At 45.1% G+C, this 9,205-nt stretch overlaps 1 long non-coding RNA gene across 1 annotated transcript; it reads right to left on the minus strand.

The window, feature by feature from the left end:
* Positions 1-6,996: 6,996 nt before the first annotated feature.
* Positions 6,997-9,199, minus strand: LOC108445604. The gene is made up of 2 exons (XR_001860539.1): positions 9,103-9,199; positions 6,997-7,194 (listed from the first exon to the last, which is right to left on the minus strand). It is a non-coding gene; the product is annotated as an uncharacterized LOC108445604 (long non-coding RNA).
* Between the last annotated feature and the right edge of the window lie 6 nt (positions 9,200-9,205).

A 9,205-nucleotide genomic window follows, 5' to 3' on the forward strand; every position in this document is an offset into this window, starting at 1 on the left:
ATAGGCAAAGAAAAATCACTAGTCACTAGCTACAACAGTTTACAATCTCTGTGAGACAGCTGCAAGTATATGTTTATTTTTTTATTCTAAATATCTCAAATGGAGCCTGATCCTGCAAACCCTTCTTCCTTCCAATGATGCTTGTCTGCAATAATAATATTAATGAAAAGCAACTGCCGATGTAAGGAAAGAAAAGAAGGTGAGGCTCAGATTCCCTATCCAATGCTCGTAATGGTTATTTTCACTAAAGATAAGAAAGCAGACTTGGATGTGCCATATCACAGAAACAAGCCATTCTGCCCCTATCTACAATTTTGACAGTTATCTATGGAAAATGCAGACTTAAAAAACTCTTAAGAATAATTATTAGAATTCATAGCCAAAATAACATACATCAGCCTTGATTAGTTCCACGAAAAAGCAGCCTTAAATTGGTAGTTTAAAAACAGGAAAATTAGCGGTATGATTAAGAATGAATGGCTAATAAAAAGAATTTTGCTAAAACAGATTAAGGTTCAGATCAAGGTCACAAAAGGAACTGATTGAGGAAAACTGTCATTTTTGCTGGGACTCAGAAGCTGTTTTAGCAACACTGTTTCCTCTGAATCACAGTCTTGTGATGAGAAATTATACTGTTGGGGTTAATAAAGACTTTGCTTTTCATGTTAGTTTCCCCAAAATTTAATTTAAAACATTGTGCTCAAAGAAAAAGAAAAATTGCTTGTGTGCAACTTGACACAAAGCAATATAAATAAGCTAAGTAACCTGTAGTAAAATGCAGGGTGAATTTGGGCCATAGTTCCAGTTCTCACGTTTGTTGTCAATTCTCTCCAGTAAAAAAAATATATCTGCAAGTGGCCCAAAGCCCTGTTCGTCCCCCTGTTTTTTCCAAAATAAACAACTTCTGCTCACAGCAGCACAGCCCTCCATTAGCAGAGTCTGTGCAGGGAAGTGCTTCCTAACAGGGTCTGAGATTTGCCTTTCTGCCAGCTTCCCCCATTCTTGGCTGTGGACAACCTCCAGGAAGGTATGTCTCTGCCCCCTTCCTGTCCTGAGCTGAGCAAAGGCCTTGGATCCATAGGTATGGGCTAAAATTCTGTAAATCTGAAAGATTTATAGGGAGACTTTAGCCAGGCAAAGACCATCTTCCTGCACGCAGGCACCAGTGGCCCTGTGCTGCGAACTGGATAGTGCCTAGAAGATACGGGCACAGCTAACCAAAGGAATTTCAGACCAGGACTAACCTTCTGCATGCAATTTCCCTCTGAAAACAACCCTATTCCCTTGTCATCCCACTTGCAGGGAGCCGGGGTGATTGCTGAGGATGCCAAAGAGCCGATGTGTGAGCGTTACCATTGCCTCACATTTTCGTCTGGTCCCAATGGTGCGTAAAAGAGGGAGACACCACAAGCATTCCAGGGGTTCTCCTCCACCTTGTGCTCCCAGTCCCAGGAGGCCTCGGTGCTACCAAGCTGCATGGCAGCACTGCAGCCAGCTGCCCTCCAGGGCGGGTTCCTTTGGAGCATGCAATTCCACACACATGCACGGATCCAGGCTTGGTGGGGAGAACCAGCTGGGCAGCAACGTCAATTTTAGCATCAGTGAAACTGTTCAGCAACATCCTCTGCTTCATGGGTGCAAATCTCCAGTGCAATAAATCCTCATGTCAGTCCCAGGGGGTTGGGATTTTTACTCTTTGTGGGGTTTTTTTTACTCCTGGGCTGGTACTTTGCACAAGAAGGAGCTGGCATGTCTGGCCCATGATGGGAAGTGTCCCAGCCCTCCTGAGCGTGGGGTTGCTGCTCAGTGGCATAAGCTATTGTTGTCGTTGTCACTATCACCAGGCCTGATCAGGGTCAGCAAGCCTACGTGAGAGCTGTTGTATAACCCCGCAATAAAAAGACAGTCCTTGTCCCAGAACACACTCGGGCTGGTTTTCTGACAAGCTGTAACAGGTTCTGCAGCGGCACCTTTTCTGTTGCTAAATAAAGAACTTCTGTCTTGCAGAGCCCAAACCCACTGCTGAAAGACTGAAAGGAAAATGAACTAATAGGACAAAGGGGCTGTGTACAGGGTTTTTTTAACCTTTGTTTGTTTTGATCTGAGTTGCAAGTAATTCACGTGGAGTGAAGTGCGTTGACACGCAGAAGAAAATAAGTGCTCAGTATTAGAAAGGACAACTGCTTCAGACCAAACTGAATGCTAAAAATCAGAATCATCCAGATAAGATTACTGGGCCAGAAATCACATTTTTATTAGTACATAAAACACATGTCACTTGACAATGAGTATCTGCAGCATGGAGTGAAATAACCCTCCAGCAGCAAAGTCAATATTTAAATCAATATCTCTGGTAAGGAAAATATCTTACTCATTGATATAGATTGGATTCTTTTTTTCCTTATGAACCTCTCAGGAGGTAAACAGCGTATTTCTGTTGTAAAAGCAACTAAACAGTATTGCCAAACAGGTCTAATCTTTCCTAGAATTCAATAGCGTGGTGGTCTGAAATTATTAATGTTGTTATAAATGCCATTTGACCTTTATGTCAGGGATGTATTTCCTTTTCATAAAAAGGCACCTACATTATTTTGGGCCTGCTGCGCTGCATGTAAACACAGTAACTTCAGTGGGAGCTTAGGGCACTGTGGGATGATTTTTTACATTATGTAGGTACCTAATGATTCAGCTACTCAAGGCTAAAATCCATAAAAGATGTTAGTAGTGCCTTTACGTTAATTGCTGCAACAACCTCCATCCACTCCGGCAAAGCTGTGCAGCATTTCAGAAAGGCTCACAGATTGCTGGGACCACAAAGAGCCTCAGAGCATCATCACCTGGGCAAAGGGACTCCCAGGCCTTCCTCCCCAGGCCAGTGCTGTGCTTTACATTGCAGAGCCATTAGGGATGGTAAAATATTCAGTCCTGGAAGCAGAACATTGTTGCCTCCCAGTTTCCTGTTTTAATCACCTTTTTCACAAAGTCAAGCTGACTTGTTTCTTCTCCCTTTAACCCTGTGATGGTTTGGTCCCTTTCTGCCACTGGGAAAAAAAAAAAAACCACCAAAGGAGGGGTAGGAATGGTCCCATCCCACAGCCTGGTGGCAACACACTTTTTTAGAGAGAAGAGAGCCGTGACTTAGCACAGCTTTGGAACTAGTTAAGTGTTAAATGCCGATTTCCCACCTCTAGGGGAAACACCCTAACTCGTGGGCTTCCTCTTGAAAGACGGGAACTGACACCACCATGAGGACGCCTCGCAAAGGAAACAGGGCAGGGCGCGGTTCTGTTGGAGCCCGTAGGTGTGGGGAAAGCCCGTGCTGCCTCCTAAACGATTCCTGTGTGTCCCTGGGTACCTGCCCACTGCGGGGTGGCTCTGGCAGGCACAGAAACAGCAGCGTGGCACCTGGGGAGCTTGTCTCCTGAGCCGAATGATCCATAATGACAGTTTGGGGTATGGACATCTAATGTCAGCCCATGCTCTGCTTTAGGCTCCCAAAACCATTGGCTTGTTCGGGACCTCACAAAACCACCCAGGCACCTGTGTTCTATTAAAATTAATAGTATAGCACTTGCAAATGTTTTCAAAGGCTGTTAGATGCCTCTCTGCCCCTGAAAAAGTGGTCCTTCAATACCTTGCCAGACTGAGTACTTAGAGGTGACAGATTGGATGCATTCTTCAGAAAAAGGGAATAACTATTAGAAAATATTCTTTAAAAGGTTCCTAAAAGCTCTTGCTGTATAATATAAAAGCCAAATTAATTCAGATCACAAAAAAATCAAAATTCTTTCCCCCAGGTTATAATCCCTCTACAGAAATATCTTCCTCTTTCTTAAAAACCTTGACCAACCAAAAGAACATAAGTCTATAAAATTAAATTACATTTCCAGCTTTGATTATTCAACAAGATAGGGCAGAGTTTCAAACTATCAAATGTGCTTCCTTTTCTCCTGCTTGATGGTTTTAAACTTCTTAAGACTTTTAATGCAAGTACTAGGACAGGGCAGCACAAAGTATGTTTTAAATGTGCTCTTAAAATCTCCACATGGAGGTTGCTGAAAGAGTTCAGATCTTTGAACCACGGTAGGGTGGTGCTGGCTAAGAGCTGTCCCTCTCTGGCAGCTCTTCCATCCAATATGATTGATAGAAAGAAAGCGCATTAGTTTTTACGGGATTAGTTTTTGTATGAGACAACAGAGTGCATCCCCCAAGGTCTTCACTAAAAAAGAACAACCTGGAAAGCGTCCCAAATTTTGTTTTTAAACTTTTGCCCAGCATCGCTTTGGCCCCCGCTGCAGGTAAGGCATGCTTTGGTCAAAAGAGAAGGAAAGCTATTCAGCGAGGTAAGGAGTGACTGATTTAACCAAACCCATACCGAGCATAAACCTCTATCAGAGGAACGAATCAGAGCTGAAGCTAAAATCAGCCTTTCCTGTAATACAGTATGAATCAGAACTTGCATCTGCCAGGGTTTGCACTGGAGTTCTCAACAGACTCGGCGATTACACCTCCTGGAGGTGCAACTGCGTGTAACACCAGGAGAATTCGATGCTGGCTGAGAGCAAAGGGTTTTCTGACTCACGAGAGGCAGATTCTTCCTCGGCAGGGCTGATGTGACAAATGATCACTGCTCCCAGAGTCTGCCGTTTGCTGTGAATTAACATACCAAGGGAATTCCCATCCCCGCAGCGTCGATCCAGTGGCGTGTACAAACATGGGGCTGGAGACCAGCTGATGTGAACTGGGATGGCTCTGCTGGCTCTGCAGGGTATCTAACACTCACTTTCAATTTCTGATTGAAGAATTAAGAGGAAGAGTGGCATGATGTACCCTTGGCATTACTAGTTCAGAGAGGGATGAAAGGGAACAGGCAAAATGTCTGCTACCAGAGAAACACCAATACTACCTCTATTGCCACAGAAGGATTCTTCCAGGAATCTGGGAGAGAAGCATATAGATGGAGTTTTGCAATGTTTCTGGAAATGCATTTGTCCTGACAAGTCTTTCTGGACCCAGGTACCCAGGGCTACATGAGGCTGGAAGCGACAGGAAATTACAGGCAGGTGGCAGCTGCTTGGATGAGAATTTCCTCATGGGATAAAGCGGGTGGAAGGGCCTTCCCTTTCAACCTTCGCACCAACCCAGTGGAAAGAGCAGGTGGGGTAAGACCAAGGCCCTGTGTGAGAGAGAAACATCACAGTGGCTGACACTGGAGGCAGCCTATGTAACTGTGATCCATCCTTTCCAAGGGACCTGCAGCATATTAGGAGGGCTCCACCCCATTTCTGTAAATTCAGACCTACAGCCTCATTTACATCAGGGTGCCCCGATGAATCGCTTTAGCACTGTCCTGCAATGTTGAGCTTGGGAAGGCACAAGCAGTTAACCTTAAAAGCAACCTGGCAGGAATGGGGTTTGGGAACCAATTCACCGAATTTACACAGTGGTGTTTAAACTGAGCAGGACGTTAGCTGATACTGAGTGGGCAAACTTAATGGCCAACATCACTCCATCAGCCTTTTCCCATGAAAAACCTGCACCTTAGGTGCTACCAAGTGCTAATTTGTTAAGAAAGCCTTAATTGAGTGACAGTTAATTATTGACAGATTTGAACTACTTTATCTCTCAATCAAAACCTGGCTCTGGACCAGGCAGCAAGCAATTTACAGCCACAAAGGTAAATCTGGCCACGTGCAAGCTTATGCTGAAGCCTTATGGTTCTCCCTCCCCCACCCTAAATTTCATCTAAAATTTCTCTCTGAAGGAGCCGATGATTCCCTGGTGATCACCAGCCCATGTCAAGGTGGTTACCCTGCTTAACCCCACTTGGCACAGAGTGGGAATTACCAAAGAGACATCCATCTGGAGCTGCCTGAGATAAGAGGTGTCCAGTGTTAATAAACAGGCTTCCTCTACACCTCAGCAGGGCCTTCCTTTTCTAAACAGCCTTCCTTTAATGTCGTAAAATGTTTTTTTCCATTTACTCAACGATCATGCCTTTGCCGGTGGGGGAGGGCCAAGGTAAAGAGTAAAGGGTGGGAGGAGAGAAGAGAAGAGAAGAGAAGAGAAGAGAAGAGAAGAGAAGAGAAGAGAAGAGAGAAGAGAAGAGAAGAGAAGAGAAGAGAAGAGAAGAGAAGAGAAGAGAAGAGAAAAAAAGAAAAGACAAAACGACAGAAAGAAAGAAAGATGAGGAAGAAAGAAAGAAAAAATATTAAGAAAGCAAAAAAAGAAAGAAAAAATACAAAAGAAAGAATGAAAGTGTGAAAGAAGGAGGGAGATGGAAGGAAAATTAATATATTACAGAAGCAGTAGTAGTAAACACAGAACTATCACAGTCATTCAACGGCAATATGTCTAAACATTCATAAATGTTTCATGCATCCTAAAATGCCATGTACAAGGGATATTGCATCCCACTGAGGTTAATGAATGAATGAGTTGCCCTTGAAGGTTAATTTGCACAAACAAAAGGTCAAGGGACATCTTCAAAACAAAATATTGATTAAAGCAAGTTAAATGTTTTGACTTGAAGGAGACATGAAGGATTAAAAAGCAAAATAAAGCAGTATGGATAAGAAAGGAACAGGAAAGAAAAAAACATCACCCCCAGACACAAAGGAAATGGTAGAAAACATATCTGAATCAGCTAGTCATCTGCTAACAAGCTGTAAAGATTTCCAATGACAAGTTGTCACATTAGTTTAGTGAAACTGAAGCAGCACTTATCCCTTTTCCTGTGCTTAATCTCTCAGCAAGCTGCACAGAAACATGCTACCATGTTTAATAGGATTAGTTTAGTTCACTTTCTCCTCTCTGGAGGTTGTGACGTTTCTTGTTGGTTTTTTTTAATTATTTTATTTTTATTTTTATTCTATTTCCTTCAACACCAGGTTCATGAATTAAATTTCACTCTGCTGAATCACCTAGGTTGTATCCATGCTCCAGGTTAGAGGCATTTTTCTCCAAAGGTTTCCCTTTTGAAAGGAGGAGCCAGGCAAAGGAAAGCAAGGAAAGGCTTTAAATTCAGCAATTACACACATGAGGCACGCGGTTCTCTTTCTCACACAGACTGATGATGCTTTGTTGATATCAGCATAGTTATTTTTAATTCACATCAGCAGAAGAGCAGAATCAGGCCTTTGTGGTTGTGGGGTGGTCTTTTCATGCCCAAGAATACTTGGATGTTTCCCACCCCTGAAAAAAGAAAAAGGAGAAAAGAAAAAAGAAAATAAAAAAGAAAACCTGATGTGTATTCGTAGCCCTGTTCCCTCATTTAGTTGGAACAGACACAGCAAGGAAAATGATCAAAGAAAAGGCAGTTTCAACAATATTCCCCTGTCACTTCCAATTTTGTTGTCAGACTCCAAAGGGGCAGAGGAATCACCCATGGTCATGGGCACACTGCAAAAGTTTTCCTAAGTTTCTTGCATCTGTTTTTTTTCCCCCCCCCTTAATAAAAAAAAAAAAATGGAATGCAAGCACGGAAAGCTGTCAGCTTGCAGCAAAACTTTTCTTTTCTGAGGCACCAAAATTTGGAGGATTTTTTTTGAACACAGAACTAACAACCCTCATATCTGGAGGACAAGTAGTATTTTGACCTGAAGTTTGTGACACACATCAAGCATTAGGCAGAGCAGAAGAGAACCCACAAATCTGAGCACACCCAGGCTTTGCATCCAAACTTTGTGAACATAGATTACTTTTCGTTTGGATCCAAAACACCCATATCTTAGAAAATAAACAGTGTAACTACCTTATAATCTAGAAATGGCCAAGAAGAGGACTAGTGTCTACATTATAGCCTATTAATTACTAGAAAAAAGACCCAGGACTTCTACAGGAGTTCACAGACAGACTGAAATCTATGACAGGTCGCTCGCAGGGACCACCGTTGCAGGCGGTCAGGGGGCTGGGGGCAGCGAGGTACAGAAACAGAAGCACAACCACATACACCAGCCAGAGGCTGTCCTGCCACTGCCCAAGCCACCAGGCCCCAAAGAAGGCACCGGGGATGGCTTTGCTTGCTACACATCCTGAACACGAGCTGCTGGCATGGACCCCTTCTGAGGGATTAAACTCTTGAGGGAAAAAAGCTTTTCCTCCAACTATAAAATTTGGGTGGTGGGTGGGGGATTACATTTAATGCTGAGCTTTGAATCATCAGCTTGCATTCCTTAAGAGGCTGGCTGCCTATCCTCCAGGATTAAGAAGGTCTGGAGAACTCAGTGCCCAAGATGGCAGGGGAGTGGGAAGTGTGAATTTCATTCCAGTTGCAATTACTGATGTGGCAGATCGCAGGGCCGGTGTGTTTAGGTTTGGAAAAGTTGCAAGACACAGGGCTGGAAGAAGGTAACCTGCAAGCAGCTATGGAAAGGAGGCAGCAGGGCCAGAGGATAGGTGGAAGCCTGCACACAAGCCTGGGGCCAGGCTGGCTGCCACTGCTCTGCCATGTGACCTTGGGCACATCACTTCACTCCCAGAGCCTCAGTTTCTCTTTTGGGTAAATTAACTTTGGTTGAAGTTAAGGTGAGCACCAGTGGTGACAACCTCAGTATCAGAGGCAGCTATATACTTATTTATTTGCATTTGCACGGTTCGGCTTCTTCTCTACGAGTATCTCGGTGTCCTTTAAAACAAAAAACAAACAAACAAAAGAAAAAAAAAAGGAAAGAGCCCAAGCGAGACAGTCCCCCACCAAATTTAGCCTATCTCCCCCTGCGTCCAGACACACTTCTGCACCCTTGTCTCGCAGCCCCTGCAGCACTTACAGCTACACCGGGAGGCTGAGCGTGTCACCCCGGCCAGCCGAGCCCCGAAAGAGCACACGGGGACCTGGCCCGGGCCAGCCGTGCTGCCTCTCCGGGCCCGCGGAGCGCAGCGCAGCCCCAGCCACTCCCCGGTGGTGGAGGACCCGGTTTCCAAAGGTGTCACGTTAAAATAATTTTCGGCAAAGCCGTGCCGGCACTTTCGCGGGCCTGGAGGGCGCCGCGGGCACCGGGCACCGATGCGGGGCCGCGCAGTGCTCGGGCTGCGGGAGCAAAGCGACGGCAGCGCAGCGTCCCGGGATGCGCCCCGTTACAGCGGGGATTCGGGGTCACTCACAGCACGAAGTTGGCCAGCGCCGGCCCCGGGCCGGGCCGCGGAATGCGGCACGGCACAGCAGGGCTTGCGAGGGTCCCCAGCTAGGAGCGGCTCTCTCAGTGCC

This window comes from Corvus brachyrhynchos, unplaced genomic scaffold, assembly GCF_000691975.1.
Source record: "Corvus brachyrhynchos isolate BGI_N302 unplaced genomic scaffold, ASM69197v1 scaffold101, whole genome shotgun sequence".
Classification (NCBI taxonomy): Eukaryota; Metazoa; Chordata; class Aves; order Passeriformes; family Corvidae; genus Corvus; species Corvus brachyrhynchos.